A 22,081-nucleotide genomic window follows, 5' to 3' on the forward strand; every position below is an offset into this window, starting at 1 on the left:
ACGCCCATCACATTATGACCCACGGATCACCATGGCGGACATTCAACGGCGGTAAACCATTGGCGGTACATACCGCTGCTCTAAAAATGGACACACACAAACAAAACAACACCATATTGGATAATTCAAACAACACACACCTGACACCCATACACCCACACCACTATAAAACACACCCACAGTACCCACAACCCTTTACCATTCCAAACCATTGCCAGCAGAGAGGCATCAAGACCACAGACACAACTAGAGACACACACTATTCACACATATGCATCACTTACGCACCCCACATCACACACCCCAACACATTACCCAATACACCCTCACCTACACACCTCACACAACACCCATGGCACCACAAAGACACCCCCGTTTCACAGAGGAGGAGCTAAGGATGATGGTGGAAGAAATTATCTGGGTAGAGCCACAGTTATTTGGAGCACAGGTGCAGCAGATATCAATAGCTAGGAAAGTTGAGCTATGGCGGGGAATCGTGGACAGGGTCAACACCATGAGGCAGCACCCAAGAACTAGGGATGACATCAGGAAGAGGTGGAACGACCTACGGGGGAAGGTACGTTCCATTGCCTCAAGACACCAGCTCGCTGTACATAGGACTGGCGGTGGACCCTCACCTCCTCCCCCACAACTAACAGCATGGGAGGAGAAAGTCTTGGCAATCCTGCATCCTGAGGGCCTGGCCGGAGTAGGGAGTCAACTCTCCACTACTACTACCCCCCTACCTGCATGCCATCACATACCCCCACCCTCACTCCCATCACTCCACTCCGTCCCACACACCCCACCATTACATCTCACTCATCCAAATGCTAAGCCCTGCATGCTCTACCAATGCATGGACACCACTCATAACCCTGCATGGGCACTCATCACTAAAGCATGCACACTATGGAGAACTATTCATCCCACCATACACCAACGTACACAAGTAAAAGCTGCCAGGGCAAATACCATCAAAGAGGGCAAGCCACAGATGCACAATATGTCAGACACAGAAACCATAACACATCATTCACATCCCCACAGGTACCCCAGCCAATGTCAGTGGAGAGGAAGTGGCAGCAATATCCAGCCCCCAACTGAAGTGGCCCACAGTGATGACACCAACTCTGGTCTTCAGGATCTGGATAACCTACCTGGCCCATCAGTGTCAGGAATCCTCAAGGTGCCTCCCGCATTATCTGTCAGCATTCCCAGGGATTAGGGTTAAACCATATCTCTGTTCTTGGTTAAACCTTCATGTTTCTAAGTAAACATAATGTGCTGTGTTACACAATTGGTTTTATCAATGCTTGTTTTACCAATGCTTGTTTGCTAATGTGAGCAGGTGTAGACATGTGTTTCTAATTGGGTGTGGTGACTCATCCACATGTGGAAACTCAACTGCTTTCCTGATTGGCTGTAAATAGCAGAGTGAAGCATGCCTCCCTGTTTGGCTTTGTTTTGCTTCCTGATCTCAGCATCTGATTTGGCAGTCCATCCCCTGCTGTCATCCTCATATTCAGGACTTTTGAGGCACTTCTTTTCTTTGTTCCTGTACCAGTTGACACCAGGCATCACTCCAGCACTCTGGAAAACACTGCAGCTCAGTGACTAGTATTCTCCAGGGAGTTTGTTCTTTGAGCGCCGCGCTTTCCTAGAACAGCTAGTGTATTTCAGACCTCGTATTTTGGCAGAGTGCTTATCTTGAAGAGACAAATGCATTTCTGAACATTCTACATTATTATTATAGTTACTTGCCTAAATGTGCTTCAGGAAATCAGCTTGAGCTCAAGTACTACAAAAAAAAGTGACAGTGCAATTTTAAAAGAGCATTTACGTGACTTTTCTTTCTCTAATAGCATAACTCTTGGATTTAAATTGTCATTCATGCCTGTGTTTCAGGTTTGAAGAATTTGCTTTTGAAGGGTTTTTCACGCACACTGTGAAACCAAATCAAACTGTGCCACCCTAACTGTTTAAGCCCAGAGTGGACATTCGTATTTCTTGGATTGTTTTTGTTCCTTTTAGTTTTACCCTATGCATGAAGGAAAGTTTTTCATGATATCATTAATGCCCTTGTTTGTCTTTCTTGTGCATGATAAGTGCAACCACAGTTCTAATTGTAGTGTGCAACAGTGAATCTCTGTGAAGCCAGCCTTAGCGTTGCAGTACTTATTGTTACGGTACTCAGTTTGGGTTTTTGGTACTGCAGTATTAGTAAATGTGCCAACAGTTATTATTATCCAAGAAAAGTGCTGGAGCATCCCGGTGTTCTTCTACCCATGCCCATATCAGAAAGAGAGATTCCATTTCAAGGAAGTTGAGTGCACTAACTCTACTATCACTCTATCAACAACTACCTGCCCCCCGAAGATACAGGGTGCCTGGCTGGACCGGCAAGACGTGGAAGTGTTTTGTCTCTTTCTCTTCCAATCCCTCTTTCCTTTTGGGACACCTGCCGGGGTTTCTGTGTCCACCAGGAAGTACTGAGAGGTGTTCCAGGAGGTTGGGGCATACCATTGCCCCTGCAGACATCCTGCTTTTCAGGTGAGTGGCCCGTCTCGACAATCAGGGACCTTTGGACAGCTGGTTACTCAGGCCCAGTCATACACCACCACAGAGCCTCCCCCATCAGGAAACACCACCACAGGATCCAACCAGTGTATCCACATCTCTGTCCCCAGGACACGTCAATCCGCAGTGTGTCCACCTCTACAGGGACCCCAGGGCACACCTCATACCTAAGACAATCAGGGACCTGGGGTCAGTGGCAGTGGGCACACGGTGCAAGGGACAGAGGCACAGGCCAACAGGGAAACTGGGAGGACTGCTGTGTGCCAGGGGGAGACAGGCCCAGGGAACCGTCTCTCCAGAAAGCACTTGCAGAGATCCTGGGAGCCTATCAACATTCGCAGGGCCCGATGGGCCAGATCCTGGATAGTGTGCAGGAGAACAGGTGGCTGCAGGAGGGACAGTACCAGGGGATCAGGGAGGACTTGCAGGCCATCAACAACACCCTCATCTCCATAGCAGGGGTGCTGCCAGACATGGAGGCAGTCACACAACAATGGGCCCCTGCCAGTAGCCAGATATCTGAACAGCCTTCCACCTCCTCTGCCACTAGTGGACAGGAGGCCCCACTACTGGACTCACAGGCCACCAGCACCCTTCCCCCTGCAGAAGGTGAATCACCCCCCCAAATGTTCCCTGCGATCCAGACAGAAGCCAGAGATACTTGCCAAGATCCCTGCCAGGAAATTAGACTCTCCTGATTGTCACCCTTGTGTCCCACTCAGTCCCCCTGTCCACCTTGAACTGCCATTGCTCTCCTTCCTATGGCCCCTTGGACAATGCACCTGTGCTACAAACAGACTGGAACAATACCTTGGACTTTCCTCCAACATCACCCCATCCCATTGCACTTGCCCCTCTATATTTTAACACTTCAATAAACACCCTTTGAAAAAAAAGAAGTTTAGAGTATGTCATGCATATCAATTATGTATTCATTGAAATAGGTACAAACATTGCAATTCAACTGTACAGAAAATGAGCATAGATTAATGACCTTTAGCTGGCTGCAGTGATCACACCAGGAGTATATGTGAGGTCACCAACATCTGCAAAATGAATTGCCAGGGGGAACATTAATGGACATAGAAGTGGGAAATATCAGCATGCCAGTGCCACAGAAATTCAAACAAATGTCACTAAAATGTGAAGTAACACTGACCAACCTGTGTTTCATTGGAAGTATTGTCTGATCACAGATGTTCTGTTGTCCTCATCCTCATCCTCTGCCTCCTCATCCTCACTGTCCACATGGTACACTGCTGGCACTGGCATCTCCAGGCTCCTCCTCCTGCAAGAATGGGACATGGCGTCTGAGGGCCAGGTTATGCAACATGCAGCATGCCACCACTATCTGGCAGACCTTCTTGGTAGAGTAGCACAGGGATCCACCTGTCAGATGGAGGAACCGGAAATTGGCCTTCAGGAGGCAAAAGGTCCTTTCAAATATCATTCTGGTTCGCCCATGGGCCTCACTCTATCCCATATGACCCACACCAAACCCATACAGCAACATCTACTGGTGGGAACCAGGGCTCACCTATTAGCCACACCCTGTGCCTCTATAGTTGGGCCATCACATTTGGGATGCTGCTATTCCTTAGGACAAAGGCATCATGCACCAACCCACGATACTTAGTATTGACGTGGGAGATGTACTGGTCCGCAAGGCACACCATCTGTACATTCATAGGTGTTCCATCAACTACCCCAATTATGTAGGGGATATGTCCCATTGCATAGAACTCAGCCTTCACTGTGGCCAAATCTTCAACCTGGGAGAAAACAATGTAGCTGCACATGTGTTTAATCAGGGCAGAAAACACTCTTGTCAGCACGTTTGAGAACATTGGCTGCGACATTCCTGCTGACAAGCCCACTGTCACTTGGAAAGAAACAGTTGCCAGGAAATGGAGCACTGACAGCACTTGCACAAGAGGGGGGATCCCAGTGGGGTGACAGATAGCAGATATCAGGTCAGGCTCCAATTGGGCACACAGCTCTGTGATTGGGGCCTTGTCAAGTCTATAGGTGAAGATAATGTGCCTGTCCTCCAGTGTTACCAAGTCCACCAGGGGTCTGTACAACGGGGTATGTCTCCATCTCCTATTCGTCTGCAGCAGTAGGAATCTAAGGGGCAAAAGACTGAGGAGCCTGTCACAATCTGAATAATGGCGCTACAACAGAACTTTGCATCCTGTCAACTTGTAATGGGTCAGTGTGATTTGTCCAGTATGTCCTAATATCACCAGTGACGCAGCAATTTTCCAGGGCCTGACCCCCCCGAAATGGCATCCGCCTGTCCTGTGTGGTTGGACAGGTGGAAGTGAGGTAATTCCGCTGACGTTGTTTCCCATTGCGGGAGGCGCTCGGGAACCGCTGTGCAACTCCACATTTGTTATAATTGGGCCCTATGGTTTACAGTGGCCAATGGTGATCTACGCCGGCGGTGACGGTATGCACTGCAGCGGACGTGACCCCCATTTTCTATCTGATTCCTCACTTGCTACCTGACCTTCCACAGGAGAGGACCTACACTGCATGTGCTGCTGTGACCTGTGTCTGGAACCTACCATGGCCCGTGTGACCGGGGAAAGGGCCCCAGTCTTCACATCGGAGGAGTTGTAGAGACTGGTGGATGGGGTTCTACCCCAGTACGGACTGCTATATGGGCCTCCAGACCAACAGGTGAGTACACTGTGGGTACGATGCATATGGCATGAATGCATGGAGTGGTGCATGTGAGGGCCTCGTGTAAGGGGGGTGGGTGGATGTCCTCTGGGTGGCATACAGGTTGTGTGCTGGGACATGTGTGTGTAAATGGTGATGGAAACAGGTATGGTGGGCCATATGTTTCACAGGCGGGACTGTTTGTCTAAATCTATTTTCCTGTGCGTATTGCTTCTGCAGGTCAGTGCCCATCAAAAGAAGGGTATATGGTGTGCCATCACCAAGGAGGTGCAGACCCTGGGGGTCTATGGCAGGCGGAGCACCCACTGTGGCAAACGGTGGGAGGACCTGAGGCGCTGGGCACGGAAGACGGTGGAGGCCCAGCTGGGGATGGCCTCCAAACAAGGTAGGGGTGCCTGTTGAACCCTGATCCCCCTGATGGCACGCATGCTGGCGGTGTACTATCCAGAGCTAGATGGGCGCTTGAGGGCATCACACCAGCCACAAGGGGGTGAGTACAGTGCCTATCATTACAACTTACGTCTGGTGGGGTGGTATCCGGGTGGTTGATGTGTGTCAGTGGGTGCCCCTAGGCCCGGCCTGACATAGCATCATAAGTCCTCTTGTGGGTAGGGTTTTGAAGGGATAATACTGCCTACCTAGCATGTACGCATCCACTACTGGTCAGAGCTGCATGGGTCCCAGGTGTGCTGCATTCGACGGTGTGTGCCCCTCCCCATGCCTTGGCTGCTAACTATCTCTCTGGTAGTGCTACGGCATATTGCGTAGGCCTGTTCCCTGCGTGTGAGGATGCAGTGTACGCCAACAGTGGTGTTGGTGCAACCATTGACCAGGTGTATCCTTTGTCTCTCCCTCCCCCATTTTTGTTTTGTCATCCTGTCCTTATGTACACTAGCATCATCTGGCGGAGGAGCAGAGGCACCGGCAGCGGAGGGAGCTGCATCCCACAGGACCCAGGAGGCAGAGCCCACCGACGCTGAGGGCACCAGTGGGACAGTGGGCGAGGGCAGCACCACGGCGGAGACTGAAGGGGATAGGTCTGACACAGATACCTCCTCCGATGGAAGCTCCCTGGTAGTGGTGGACACTTCTGTGACAACCTCAGCTACAGGTACATCTGCAAGCACCGCCCTGCCAGCAGCCCCTCATCAAGTTGCCCGTGCCCGCTCACCCAGGAGGTGGGCATCTCCTTCGCCCTAGGCACCTCAGGCCCTGCCCCAGTTAGCCCTGCTGCCCTGAGTGAGGAGGCTATTGACCTTCTGAGATCCATCCCTGTAGGGCAGTCAACCATTGTGAATGCCATGCAGGGGCTGGCAACCCAGATGCAACAATCTAGTGCATTCCTGGAGGACATTCACACTGGATTGGTGGCCCGACAGAGATCAATTCAGGCTCTGGCCTCCTCTCTGATGGCAGCCATTGTTCCTGTTTCTACCCTCCCCCCTCCAACTTCCACTACCCAGTCCAATTCTCCTCAACCCCAACCCATCCCAAGCACACAGGCAGACGAGCATGCACACAAGACAACACACAAGAGTGTCACAGGCAAACACAAGCACCACACTTCATCCCACAGGCACTCACACAAACACCATCCAGTTGCAGACATACCAACATCCACTATTTCCACTGTCTCCCCCTCCTCCACCACCTTCCACCCAGTTCTGTCAGCACTCACACCTGCATGCACTACATCATCATCCACTACCAGCATCACCACACCAAGCAGAACACAGACCTCACTGGCAGACACCTCCACAACAGCCATGCACACGTCCCCTGTGTCCTCTCCCACTGTGTCTGTCCCCCCTCCTAAAGTACACAAACGCAAGCACTCAGACACCCAACTGCCATCCACCTCGCAACAGCATACAGGCCATGCACCTGCACCCAAAAGCAGCAGACAGACACCTCCAACAACCACTCCCTCATCCTCCACTCCCATTCCTTCTCCCTCTTCCCGCCCCAATGTCCCTAAAAACATTTCCTATCCACCATTTACCTCTTCCCTCCCCTGTCCTTGCACATATGGGCAGGATAGGAAGAACCCAGCCAACCACCTCAGCCACACAGTCCACGCGCCCAGTCGTCACCACATGTGGTGGAAAGGGATCCAGGCCACATGTCCTGAAGGTGAAGGAGCCTGCACCAGGCAGCCTCAAGGGAAAGGAGCCTGCCCCAGCAGGCAGGAAGACCAAGGAGTCTGCACCAGCAGGCAAGAAGGGAAAGGAGCCTGCCCCAGCAAGCAGGAAGACCAAGGGGCTTGGGGCAGGAACTGTGATGGAGACCCCACCACCAACCTTGGTTGTGCAGCCATCCGAGGTTGCGGAGGATGGGCATAAGCCTCCCCCTACCACCAGCACCACCACCACTGTGCAGCCGTCCAAGGCTGCAGGGGATGGGCAGGAGTCTCCCCTACGAGTGGCATCTCCACTGTGCAGCAGTCCGAGGTTGCAGGGGATGGGCAGGAGCCTCCCCCCACCAGCAGCACCACCTCCACTTTGCAGCCGTCACCGCTGGAGGATGGTATGTAATCCTGCCTCAATGGGCTGCTGTGCAGCCTGCCCCCTCCAAAGCCAGTGGGGAAGACACCCCCTGTGGCCTTGTACTCCCCAGGATCAAGCACAGTGCATGTTACCCCCTCCAGAACCAGTGGGTATGACACCTGCCTGAGAGACTATGGCCCGTCATTCCCCAGGATCAAGCACAGGGCATGTTGTCCCCTCCAGAACCAGTGGTCCTTTAACATCTTCCAGCTGGGGAAGACACTCACCTAAGAGACTGTGGCCTTGCACTCCCCAGGATCAAGCACAGGGCATGTTGCCCCCTCCAGAACCAGTGGGTATGACACCTGCCTGAGAGACTATGGCCCGTCATTCCCCAGGATCAAGCACAGGGCATGTTGTCCCCTCCAGAACCAGTGGTCCTTTAACATCTTCCAGCTGAGGTGCCCCCCGTCCCCTGTCCCCCTGAGGTGCCTGCCTATTTAGCAACTGATTACCCTGCAGTGTTCTCTCCATGTTGAAGCAGGTGACATCCTGTGGCCTTGGACTTTGGCCTGTGGTCATGTGGCCTACGGACATTGTGGACTGGGCTGTGTCCCTTTTTCTGTACATATGTATATATCTATTATCTTGCCTAACTTATTTTTCATACTGTGTTGATCTCATTACATTCACTTTTGCGAAATCGTTTTTTCCTTGCATTATTCAGCTGAGTTACAGGGTCAAATAGGTTTTATAATGCATCTGATTGTGTGTATGGTGTGTGTGTGGGGTGTGTGTTGTGAGTGTGTGTGTCACTCTCTTTTTCCACCCTGTGCCTTGTGTGCTAGGCGGCTCTACTCACCATCATCGTCTTCATCGGTGTGGGTGTTCGTTGCTGGAGCAGAACGTAGAAGATCATCGCAAAGACATGCAGTTCAGGTTCCATGGCGGCGTTGTTCCCTTTGTCTCCAATGGTGAGTCCTTTCCCTTCTGAGCTCTGTTTCCGCCAGGCTTTTGATGTTATTGGTACCGCCCTGGAAAAGGTGGGGGATTGTGTTCTTGTAATATGGTGGGCGAAACATTGACTTTTGCCTGGCTGTAGGAGGCTAGCGCCATGGTGGCTGTTGTTTCCGCCCTGGCGGTCAGTGTGGTACATTGCCTGTCTTTCGGAGATCTTTCCCCCATGGGCATTATTTGGTGGTAGTTACCTCCAGCCTGTTGGCGGTATTACCGCCACTTTATCACCGACCGCCAGGGTCGTAATGAGGTCCAAAGACTTCAGCATCATCCGTGATCAAGCGCAGGGCACCAGGGCAAACCGTGCACCGGCTCTACAGACAGATTTCATAGACCAGGTACAGCCCTTAACTCCACCACACCAACAGTAACAAAGGCTGTGCCCAATATCGTGAACACGTCTGTAGCCACTACCTATGGGCATTTGGTTTGGACAATCTGATAGCATTGCGCTTACAGCCTCAGACACACACCATCTTGTAGCATGTAGAACCTATGGTTGTTACCTGATCAGTACAACAAGCCTGAAATAAATTGGTTGTTCTTAAAGAACCGCAAGAAGAAGCTGGCACCCCTTGAGCTACAAGCCTTGCCTTTAGACCTGTCTTTTAAAAATGTTGTTAAGGCTCAGACTGTTCCACCTACCCCCTGCGTTCTAAATCTCAACATTTGAGGAGTCTAATATAGCAGCATCTGCCAATGCCCTTGTATCAGCAGCCTGTATAACTAGTCCTCCCAGTCTACATGACACACACCTGGAAACAGATAGCCCCCATAGAGGATCTTTATTCTGGGTATATAGGACTTCTAAAGTCACTAACGGGTCTGGTAGAGAGTTCTGAAGCCACAGCAACACCCTGTAACCCTTCTAACGCGCCCACCAAAGTGTTACAATCACCAGGGTCTCAATCACCCACACCCAGCCACAGGGCTTCCTATGCATCAGAGGCCTTGAGTTTTTATGACCAACATTTAACTTCCCATGTCTGATGTCACCAATTACACAACCTGGGGCGTACGACCCCACCAGCCCAACACCAAGTGCCTGCGCGCAATGGTCTTCTCTCTCCTCCTCAACATACCCTGACAGCAGTACAGGCTGTGCGGTTCACAAAATCAGAGTTTTGGAACTCCATCTAGCAATGATCAGGCCTCCGAAGCACCTGGGTATTCACATTGGGATCCTGTTCTTTTGACCCATCCTGACCCACCCATTCAAAAAGGGCCTATTGCGGTTAAGAGTGACCAGACCACCGGGGTGGCTAGAGAGTAATATACACCACACAGCTAATGACACATGTATCAGATCAAAATATGGCACATTGCCCCACTACAGGGTTTTGGAAACATAGCTGAAAGAAATACAACAGGCTGTTTCTCCAGACCATCCCAGAGAGTGTTAATCCTGCAATTAGCAAGGTATAGAAGGGAGGTGGTCATAGCTTGTGAATCAGCCATGGCTGACATAGACAATACATCGACGTGACTAGGCAACAGTGTCCCCCTAAGGATTGTAAGATTTGCTTTTTATAATAAGGGTGTCCATAGGTCTAAATATAAAAACAAAACCCTAGGCATACTCACTAAGGCTCTACGGCTCTTACTCACACTCAAAAGCAAAAGGGCGGTGGAACGCTTCAACAAATCCTTTAAAGCCTCAAAATCCAATACCTTGATATATTAAATGATACCTGCTAGCTCTCAAGACATAAAGACGGTAGGGACCAGCCCAAACATCAGTTGCTTTAGCACCTCAAGGGCAGATGTTCAGAGGCCTGTATTACCCCAGCATCCTGATGGGACCTTAGCAGTGGTAGCCGTAGGTAAAGTTGCTGGCACACAGCCTGTAAATACAACACCTGCTGTTAAAATAGGCTATGGGCGCTTACCTACAATCAAGTGGTCTTGTAATAAGCAGAAGTAGGCTAGTAGGGCTAGACAGCGTAGGTGTCTAGTAAGGAAATTAAAGAAAGCCAAACTATGTGTTACAAGGCTGCTTAAAACACTCCATCACAGAGCCTTAGCCTGTTACCCCGGAATGACACTCAAGATGTCACACCTGCTAATTGTGTTCGGCAAGCTGAGGATTCAGAACATGTGTTTTTAGAAAGTGTTAGAAGGTACACTTGTACTATAGAACGGTTTAGCGCTACAGAACACTGTCAGGAATTCCAGTTTGTTAACCTAGACCGTATAAATTCCTCTGATCACAATGTTTTAGCCATCCACCAAGCTGTACAAATACTAATAGATGGGTTGTTACACGATGTGGGTCCTAACGATTACTTCCAACTCCGTTTCCAGGAGTAAGGTATTAACAGTCCTTTGTTCACATGTAGAACTCCCAGGGATGTGTTCAACGCTGTGGAATTTCTAGAGAATCTCTATAAACTGTTGCAGAGTAAGGCAGTTATAGTAGCTTATGGTACCCTTAGAGTTCTAGCCCTTATTGTCCGTGGCCGCAAGGGTGGTGTTTCCAGACCTTTAAAGAGTACCTTGTATAGCCGGATCATTGGTAAGAAACAACAATGGTTGCTCAATTTTAACACAGGAGCAACCAACACCTGGCTGGCAGCCAGCATAGTGGGGTTACTGTTGGACTGAACTACGGCCGATGATCATATTATGTCAAGAGCTGTTGAAGCCCACAGGGCTCTTGAAATACCACAGAACAGAATGATCGGTTTCTGGGACATAGGGCTTTTTGACAACTATTTTGCCGTTACCTTGAAAGTTCTTTGCCACAATGGTTCCTGGAAGTACTTCACAACAGGGGAGAGTGCGAAAAACAAGACTGTGGGGGTGGCCAACGACCGCGGAAGCACCGCCAACAGGCTGGCGGTGCTTCCATGGGCATTCTGACCGCGGTGGTTCCGCCGCGGTCAGAAACGGGAAACCAGCGGTGTCCCGCCAGTTTCCCGCTGCCCCAGGGAATCCTCCACGGCGGCGCTGCTTGCAGCGCCGCCATGGGGATTCCGACCCCCTTACCGCCATCTTGTTCCTGGCGGTTTTCACCGCCAGGAACAGGATGGCGGTAACGGGTGTCGTGGGGCCCCTGGGGGCCCCTGCAGTGCCCATGCCAATGGCATGGGCACTGCAGGTGCGCCCTAACAGGGCCCCACAATGATTGCACCCGTCGCACCCCTTCCACTCTGCCGGCTCCATTCGGAAGGGGGTTTCCCGCTGGGCGGGCGGGCGGCCTTCTGGCAGTCGCCCGCCAGCCCAGCGGGAAACTCAGAATGACCGCCCGACCTTTTGACCGCGGTACGGTCTTCTGGCGGTTCCCGCCAGGCTGGCGGCATCCGCCGCCGGCGGGGGTCAGAATGACCCCCTGTGTATGTTCTCCATCAGGAAAACCACTTTTATGGTATTTTGAACCTGAAGGGTTTTTTAGGAGCCAAGTATGTATGGATGCTACTGCAACCATATCTACAATACACATTCAACTCATCAGTGTGAAATGCACTGTAACATGTGTCAGAGGGATGGTTGTATTGATGTCGCTGAGCAGAAGGTCCAGTGTCGCACGTGTAATCTGCTTTGTCGCTCGCAAAACTGCTTGAGCATACGAACCAGACTTGCGTGTTGCTTACCTATAGCAGACTATAGGGCTTGCAGGCGTTACGCCCTCTATGAGCATAAATGTGAGGGCATGAAATGTCCCAGGTGTAAGGTGTATTTTCAGGCTGGGACAGAGCACAAGTGTTACATGGTTAAAGGGCTCCCTCAGTCTAAAACTGAAGACTATATAGTGTTTGATATAGAGTGTACATAGGAGCTAGGTGTACACCAGCCTATTTATATTTATGCTCATCATCTAACTTCCGATGACAACTGGGAGTTTGAAGGGCGCAGGTGTGTGAGTGACTTCCTCACCACTTTCATGCAGCATAAATTCAAAGGGTATTCTATGCTGGCTCATAACTCTAAAGTGTATGACTCCTTCTTTATGCTACAGACCATGATTGGTGAAAAGATGGCTGTAAAACTCATAACCCAGGGCTCCAAATTGATGGTCTTAACGGCGGTGCCTTTTCAAATAAGGTTCATCGATACTTTACATTTTCTACCCATGAAATTGAGTAAATTACCCAAAGGCTTTGGTTTCACAGGTTGTAAAGGTTATTTCCCCCACTTTTTCAACACATGGGCCAACCAGAATTATGAGGGTCCCATGCCTCCACCCTCCAGCTCCTTTGTTGAGTATGTGATGCCTGCTGAGAAAGGGAGCTTTCTACATTGGTACGGTGAAAACCGTGAAAGTAACTATCATTTTCAAACCGAGTTGAAAGCGCACTGTCAGGCCGATGTAATGATCTTTCAGAAAGCCTGCAACCTTTTCAGAGATGTAGTGGTGGAGATGACCAAAAAGGTGAAGGTTTTGAAGCTCAAAACGCCCAGATGACAAAGACTGTAGAATACATAGACCCCTTCCATAATATCACTCTGGCTTCCATGTGCATGTCTATCTACAATCACATGTTTTCAAAACCGTAAAGCATAGCCCTAGTACCTCCAGACCTGTATAATGGTAAACAGAAGTGCCATTCAACCCCCTCGATCCAGTGGCTCATGTATATCTCGGACATAGAAAACATAGCCATTCAACATGCATTACAGGGTGGTGAATACCGCTTGGGGCCTTGTTCTCTTAACGGTTATGCCATAATTAGTGGTGTGCCAATCGGCTTTGAATATAACGTGTGTTTTTACCACGGTTGTCCTCGTTGTTACAAACTCCACGTGTTTAACTGGCTGTTTGGCACCAAGTTTGAGCACCTACACCGTCGCACTCTGATGAAGGCGCAATATATTAAAAACTGTGGCTTTGTCATGAGAACCCATTGGGAGCATGAATGGTTAGATATGTTAACAAGAAATGTTGAGCTTGTGTCTTTCATTAAGAGTCACCAGTTACCAGAGCCGATGGAACCCCGCCACGCCTTATTTGGGGGGGGCTGATAAACGTTAGACAGCTGTACAGGGCTGTGGGCACTGGTAAGAAAATACACTAATATGACTTCCCAAGTTTGTATCGTTTTGTAAACAAGCAGAAGTTATACCCTGTAGGTCACCCAACCATCATATACAGGGACTTTAAGCACATTAGCGAATACATTAGGCTCATTAAATGCCAAATCTATCCACCCCACTGTCTTTACTTCCCAGCACTACCATACAGAGTCGACTGTAAGCTGATGTTCCCACTATGCCGTACATGTGCTGAAAGTAAAGAGACTAGATTATGTAGTCACAGTGAAGAGCAAAGGATGCTGACTGGGAAGTGGTGTAACACTGAGGTACAAAAGGCTCTAGAGAAAGGATACAGGCTTGGTAAAATAGTGGAAATATGGCACTTTGAAACAGCTCTTTTCTAACAATATCAACCTATTTCTAAGAGACAAACAGGAGGCTTCAAGGTTTCCAGAGTGGTTGCCTCTAAACAAAAGTACATAGATGACTACTACACTCCCGAGGGTATATGCCTGAGACCGAAATTGATCAATGTCATCCCTGCCTGCCGTCAGTTAGCCAATCTATGCCTAAACTCATCATGGGGGAAATTCGCACAGCATACAAACTTGTCAAACACAACCATAATAGCAGACCCTGATGAGTTGTTTAAGTACCTTTTTGCCCCCAGTTATGAGGTGTCCAGTTGCAAGTTTATCTCTGATGAGACAGCCGCTCTGTGTTGGAAGTACACTAAAGACTACCCCACAGCGTGTAACAATATAAACATCTTCATAGCATGTTTCACAACCTCTCATGCCCTGTTGCAAGTACACTAAAGACTACCCCACAACGTGTAACAATATAAACATATTCATAGCATGTTTCACAAGCTCTCATGCCCGTTTAGAGCTTTACTGAATGTTAGATAAACTGCAGGACAGGTGTCTGTATCATGATACCGACTCAGTTATATTTGTGAGTAAAGTAGGTGATGAAGACCCACCATTAGGCAATTATCTAGGGAACTACAAAAGGGTGAACACATAGGCCCTCATTACGACCCTGGCGGTTTGTAACCGCCAGGGCCGCTGGACGCGGAGGCACCGCCGACAGGCCGGCGGTGCCCCGCGGGGCATTCTGACCGCGGCGGCTTAGCCGCGGTCAGAGAAGGGAAACCGGCGGTCTCCCGCCGGTTTCCCGCTGCCCCCAAGGAATCCTCCAAGCCGGCGCAGCTTGCTGTGCCGGCTTGGGGATTCCGACTCCCCCTCCCGCCATCCAGTTCCTGGCGGTTCTCCCGCCGGGAACCGGATGGCGGGAGGGGGAGTCGCGGGGCCCCTGGGGGCCCCTGCAGTGCCCATGCCAAAGGCATGGGCACTGCAGGGGCCCCCGTAAGAGGGCCCCAAAATGTATTTCACTGTCTGCCTTGCAGACAGTGAAATACGCGACGGGTGCAACAGCACCCGTCACACCTTCCCACTCCGCCGGCTCTATTACGAGCCGGCATCCTCGTGGGAAGGGAGTTTTTCCCTGGGCTGGCGGGCGGTCTTTTGGAGACCGCCCGCCAGCCCAGGGAAAAACTCATAATACCCTCCGCGGTCTTCTGACCGCGGAGCGGTATTACGGAGGGCGGAATTCTGGCGGGCGGCCTCTGGCGGGCGGCCTCCGCCGCCCGCCGGAGTCATAATGAGGGCCATAGACTCTCATTATGACAATGGTGGTAAAAACCGCCTAACGCCGTGGCGAGGCCCACCAAAAGACGGTTGCCGCGGCTACCATCCGTTCACAGAATTATGACCACAGCTGGACTTCCGCCACAAGAAGGGCGGATCTCCGGCTGTGGCCATACTGGCGGATGGTCGTAAGGTTCCGCTGCTACCACCAGCAGCGCCACACCAGTAGACCACCGCCAGCCGTATTATGACAAATAATATGGCCTGACAGTGTTCTGCTGGTGGGCGCTGCTAGCGGTAGCAGCACCCCGTCCCCCGCTGGAAGATCCCCTGGATACAGGTAGGTCATGTTTCTGACAGGGGAGGGGTGTTGTGTGTGTGTTTGGGGGTGTTTACATGTATGTGTGAGTGTGTGCGTGAATACAAGTATGGGTTTAGTGTTGTTTGCATGCATGTATTAAGGTGTGTGAGTATGTTCATGAAAGTGTGTGAGTACGTGTATGAATGGAAATGTGAATGCGTTTCTGCGTGTACGTTTGGATGTGTGCGTGAATGAATGAATGCATGCATGTATGTATGCCTGTACGTCTGTGTGGGTGAGTGTGTGTCTGTGTGTTTGCGTGTGTATGGGGGAGAGGTTGGAAGGGAGGGGAGTGTGGATGAAGGGGGGATGGGGGTGTCTGGGGAGTGTTGGGGGGAGGGGGCCTTCTATCAGTGACAGGGAAGGAATTCCCTGTCACTGATAGGGCCTACAGCCATGGTTTTTCTGGCGTTACGAACGCCACAGAAAGGATGGCGGTAGGTAGGGTCATGATACCACCAGCAGCACAATAGCGGCCGCCGGGATGGAGATTCTTATCTCCAGCCCGGCAGCTGCTACCACCATGGCGGTCGGAGTGTTATATTGGGGATTGGCTTCAGCCAACCCGCCAATGTCATAATGTGGCGGTAAGTACCGCCAACCTGTTGGCGGTATTACAGCCACATTATCTCCGACCACTGGGGTCATAATGACCCCCCTAGTAGAGTTCACCTTATCAGATCCTAAAACCTATTCGTATAACAACTCAAACAATACTGTATGTATGAAAATCAAAGGTATCACCCTAAATGTTAACAATACAGTAAACATTTATTTTGACAGACTTAAGGACCTGGTGAACGAATGCGCTATGTCCAACACCCGTGAAAATAATGAAACAATTGGTGTACATCAGCTGAGCATACTGTGGTCCAAACAACAGGGGGAAAAGCCTTTTCATAAAACCTTATGTGTTGTGTTTGGTAAAAGGGTCCTGACTAAGGACTACAAAACCCTATTATATAGTTATTAAAAGGACATTAGACTCTCGAATCCTCACGACTATGGACACCCATTTGCAACATCTGTTCTCCTGCGTTCTAGCAGGCCCCTCAAATTGCGGTAAAAGTTTTTTTATAAAGAAGTTGTTAGAAAATGGCCATCATGTTCTATCCCAAAGTCCAGACAATATTGTATGGCTTTATTCATGCTGGCAAGATCTTTATTCAGATCTATCCCTAAGGTTTCCGCACATCAAATTTATAGAAGGAATACATGGTAATCTCAACGATGATGCACTGTTACCTACACACTTCGTAAACAAGGTGATTGGAGACAATCTCATGCGTAAGGGTGGGGATCATTGAGAGGTAAAAAAAGCTTTTACCCAATATTCACACCATCGTAACCCGAGCATGTGTTACATTGTGCAAAACTTGTTTCACAAGGGTAAGAGCAGTTGTTCTATAACTCATACCTTGTTTTATTTAAAAACCCCAGGGACAAACAACAAATATCGATCATCGCGAAGCAGATGTACCCTTGAAACGCTCAGGCCCATATTTATACTTTTTTAGCGCTGCATTTATGCCACTTTATGACGCAAATGTGGCAGAAGCTTACAAAATACAATTGTATTTTGTACGTTTGCACCGCTTTTGCATCAAAAAATGAAGCAAATGCAGTGCTAACAAAATATAAATATGGGCCTCAGTTTTTCTTAGAAGCCTTTAACGACACCACCGCTAAACCTCACGGGTACCTGTTAGTATACTTAAAATCCAAGACTCTAGAAGACTACAGACTACGTGCTGATATTTTCCCACCAGATCTTACTGTAGCTTACACCCCTAAAACCAGACCCCAGGCATATGAAAAGAATCTCTAAAAAGACTTTTGTAACATTTACTTTCTAAACCTTAATATGAGGTGTTGAACATGTCTGCATGTGTATGCTGTAATTTAGCACTTAGCTAAAAATGCTGGTCACAGTTAGCCCCCAACAAAGAAAGGCCATCCTTTGCTCGGCTTCGGCCAACTTAGTGAGTGCTATTTCAGAAATCTCCCCAAACACCCTAAAAGGCAACGCCCCTATATCTGAGAGTCAGTTCCGCGTGCTGAAGAAGAGGTGTGCCCTTATGAAAAAGCTTAGTAATGAAACAGTGTCCCTCATTTCTAGGAAGAAACAGTTGGGCCCTTCTACGAGCGATGCTGGGGATATACGAAAAAATTTAACACTGTGCCTGGATGCCGAAATTAAAAACATTTTAAACTGGAATGATTTAAAATCTCACCGCAAAGCCGATCTTTACTCCAGAGTTCTTCAAAACTTTCTACATTATTACAAGCAATGGCAGTCCAAAAAAAACACGTTGACTCTATATACCCCCAACTCTGATCCACTACCACCAGCCTTCGCCGCTCCTCAGGCTGAACAGCCCCCACATCCGTTGGTCCCATCACCACCGCCCACAGACGTCTTTGTTGAAGAACTTTTTAAAAATGTAAGTCAGAGGTACAGAGGTGCAGCGCAAATGTTACTAAGTACCATGGCTGCTTCTAAAAATCTAACCTCTTGGAATGAACCTGGTGAATTCCTCTTCAAAGGGCAGCCAGTTGCAGGATCTCACATGTACAACCTCATCAAAGGTTTCACACACCCCAAAGCCCTACCGCTCCAGAAAGTGCCTAGAGGTTTGGGGCCTGTTTCTACAGGCCACTGCAGAACTTAACGTTCCTTTTATGCTTGTTAGTAATATCGAACACTGTTGGCTGCTTGAAAGTTTGAAAGATCCTACTTACAGACCCGCAAGTACATCATCAGTGCTTGTTTTGAAACCAACAATCCCCCCTCATGGAACACCGCCCGCCCACTCTCAGGTACCAGCGCAGCGTAGTCAATGTCGTAGTACTTGAAAATTGTAAATTGAAAGCGTTGAGGTATATAGCCCACTAAAAGCTGCGTTGTCCACAAACCCTATGATAATAAGTTTCGGTAGTTGACCCGGAAATAAATTTGTTGGGTTAAGTGGGTACCTGTGGGTATGCTGAATATCTTCAGAGCCACTATTTCTACAGCGTACTTGGCGTTTGATAGCTGTAGGAGCTCTGCATGAGCCTGTCTATGCTTGGTGACACTTTCACTCTCTTTACAAACAAACTGGCAGACAGTATAACAAGTTTACACTGTTCCGCATCCCCACTGAAGGGACAGAATGAGTCATTGTTGCGGGTTACCTTGATCTTAAGATTGATACCATTGACAAACAGTTTATCTTTATAGAAAAGGTCTGAATGTATACATCCTAGGAGGTCAAACTGTCAACTGCCTGCGGCGAAGTTTGCTCTTTTTATAAAACCCTGATTGCAACTATCCAATGCCATAGCTTCGAAATGACCATAAGTACACTCAGCTTTCAGCAGGACTCTTCTACAAAGATACTTATGGTAATTTTGAAGCTATGGCATTGGATAGTTGGTCACATGCTCTCCTTGATGGCTCTGATACGTTGACGGGTTATACGTAACGCTAACCAGATGTCATGACCTTTGCAACATTTGCTCTGCCCCTCTTTTTGGATTAGCCAACAGAGTGTAGGTTTGACCTTACAGTCCCAATGCTCCGCCCTGTGAGGAGGCACCCAAACAGCCACTTGGTCCTGAATGTCTGACATGTCCAGACTTGTACTCTTAGGTGCAGAAACAGGGTGCACACCAGCAGTGCCCCCATTTTACACAGCCCATAGACCTAGACACAGGGGCTAGGACCCTGGCACATGACTAACACATGACTCCATGATGCCACAACCCACGTTACACCCCTACACCTACGTCAGTTCCAGGGCGGGCTCTCAGGGGCACCAGAAGTCCTGATAATGGATGTGGCATCATTTCTGAGGGGGAGGGACAACTGTCATTTTCTAGTTTGGTGAGGAAAGGTATCCCCTTATTCTAGTGATGCCTCTGGGCACTTTATTTAGCACCTGGTTCTGTCACTTCTGCCCATTAACCCAGTTATTATTCTGCTTCATTTTTATTATTTCAGAATTGGCCACATTCCTGGACCTGTTTTATTTTCTTAATCTAGTTGTTCTTTCACTTAGGAAAGCATTGACTCTCTTTGCAAGACATGCTTTTCACTTTGAACTTTCCTCAGGGCTGCAGTGAGATAGGGTTGGGGTTCCCGGCACAGTGTCTCCAATATTCACAGAAACACACACATCCTTACCTGGGGACATTTCCTCACAACATCAGCTGTTTTATTATAAAAACATTTCCCTGTCCAATGCACGTTAGAGGGAGATTCCAGCCAGATGACCATAACTGCATGCTGATTGACTTTGTTGCAGCTGCTTGCTGAGACTACTGGTTCCCTGGCCTACATAGGGATAGTATCTCACTAGACAACAGGTTTCCTTGCTCAGGTATGGGGGATGATGTCTTCCCAGGGGGAATCCTGAAGGGCAGATTAGGGCTTATAGTGCTGTGCTCTAACATAGTTTAAGTAGAAATCGCATATATTACGCATAGTGATAGTATGGTGGGACCTTTCCTGTGTTTCACTTTCCTTGTCAACAGTTTGCTTCTATTATGTTTCCTCATTCTAATTATTACAATTCATACCATTTTATCTAACCCAAAGCTGTTTTAATAAATCTTATTGAACCATTTTCTGCCTCTGTCAGTCTTTGCATGTGTGAGACTAATGTAACTGAGAGAAAAGGATGAGTTCTGATACACCATAATTTTCCTGCGAAGTCAATTTGCCATGCTCCAGGTAGTCACAAATCGTCCCTGCACCTGGGCAGAGATGAGGCACTGCTAGCTGGCCGGAAACAGATTAGGCTGACAGTTGTCACATGGTGTGGGATTGGACTCAGTTCCCCACAATTCAGGTGACACTGCCCCCCAAATCCATCAGCCTTATTAAGATAATGAGAGCCCATGCGACAACTCCTGCAATCAGTTTGACACTTTTATAATGTCCTCTAACTGTCCTGATGAAACATCACTGTCAGTCTTAACATTATTCCACTTCACCCACCTTTCAAGGTGGCTGTTGTTACATGAATTTAGGGTTGCTTAAAAGAAATCAAAATCTGTGGTACTAAGGATGTCTGAAAACAGCATTCTGAGAACAGTTAGGCAATTAGCAGAACATTTTGTTTACACTCAAGAAAAGCAAAAGCAAAGTAGAAAACAGAAGTAAATATTGTTAGACCTGGCATCCTTGGCATGGTCTCCCCTGTCTTTTTTGCCTCTGCTTGTCATGTTTTGACTGTGTGCTGGACCCTGTTGTTGCTGTTTTTGGCACTCTGGGCACTTTACCACTGCTGACCAGTGCTAAAGTGCAAGTGCTCCTGTGTAAAGTGTATGTGCAATTGGCTTTTCCATGATTGGCATATTCGATTTAATATTAATACTCTAGTAAAGTGCACTAGAGGTGCCCAGGGCCGGTAAATCAAATGCTACTAGTGGGCCTGCAGCACTTGTTATGCCATCCAGATTAGAAGCCCTATAAACATGGCTGAGACCTGCCACTGCAGTATCTGTGTGTGTAGTTTTAAACTGCTAATTCTAGCTGGCAAGTGTACCCACTTGCCAGGCCTAAACCTTCCCTTTTTATACATGTAAGGCACCCCTAAGGTAGGCCGTAGGTAGCCCCATGTGCAGTGTATGTTAAAGATGGGGCATGCACTGATGTGTTTTACATGTCCTAACGGTGAAATACTGCCAAAGTTGGTGTTCACTGTTGCAAGACCTATCTCTCTCACAGGTTAACATTTGGGCAGCCTTTAAAGATTTTTAAAGGACAGATTCCCTTTGAGAGCAGATAGAAATTTGGAGTTTGGTGTCTCTGAACTCACAATGTAAAAATACATTTTTTAGTGAAGTTGGTTTTTAGATTGTTAGTTGGAAAATGCAAATTTTAGAAAGTAGGCATTTTCTTGCTTTAACCATTCTGTGACTCTGTCTGTTTGTGAATTCCCTGTCTGGGCCAGACTGACAGTTGGGCTGTTTGTGAATCTCCTCTAGACAGTGAAATAAAGGGAGCAGAGGTATAGCCTGCATATCCTGATGAGCCATCTGGGCTAGAGTGGAAGAAGGAGTGGTCACTTACACCTGAATGGGATGTGCCCGCCCTCACACAATTCAGTCTCCAACCTCCTGGTGTGCGTCTGTGGCCTGGCCTGGGCAAGGCAGGATCTTGTAAACAACAGAGACTTTCCTTTGATGTTTGCCTACTTCAAAGGCAGAAAGGTAGATAAGTAATGGACCCAAAACCCCAGACTTTAGATAACTTCTGCAACCAAGAGGAACCTCTGCCAAGGAGAAGAGCTGAAGAGAAGTGCTGCCCCTGCATGTGACTGTGCTTTGTTGGG

Source organism: Pleurodeles waltl, chromosome 3_1 (genome assembly GCF_031143425.1).
Source record: "Pleurodeles waltl isolate 20211129_DDA chromosome 3_1, aPleWal1.hap1.20221129, whole genome shotgun sequence".
Taxonomy (NCBI): Eukaryota; Metazoa; Chordata; class Amphibia; order Caudata; family Salamandridae; genus Pleurodeles; species Pleurodeles waltl.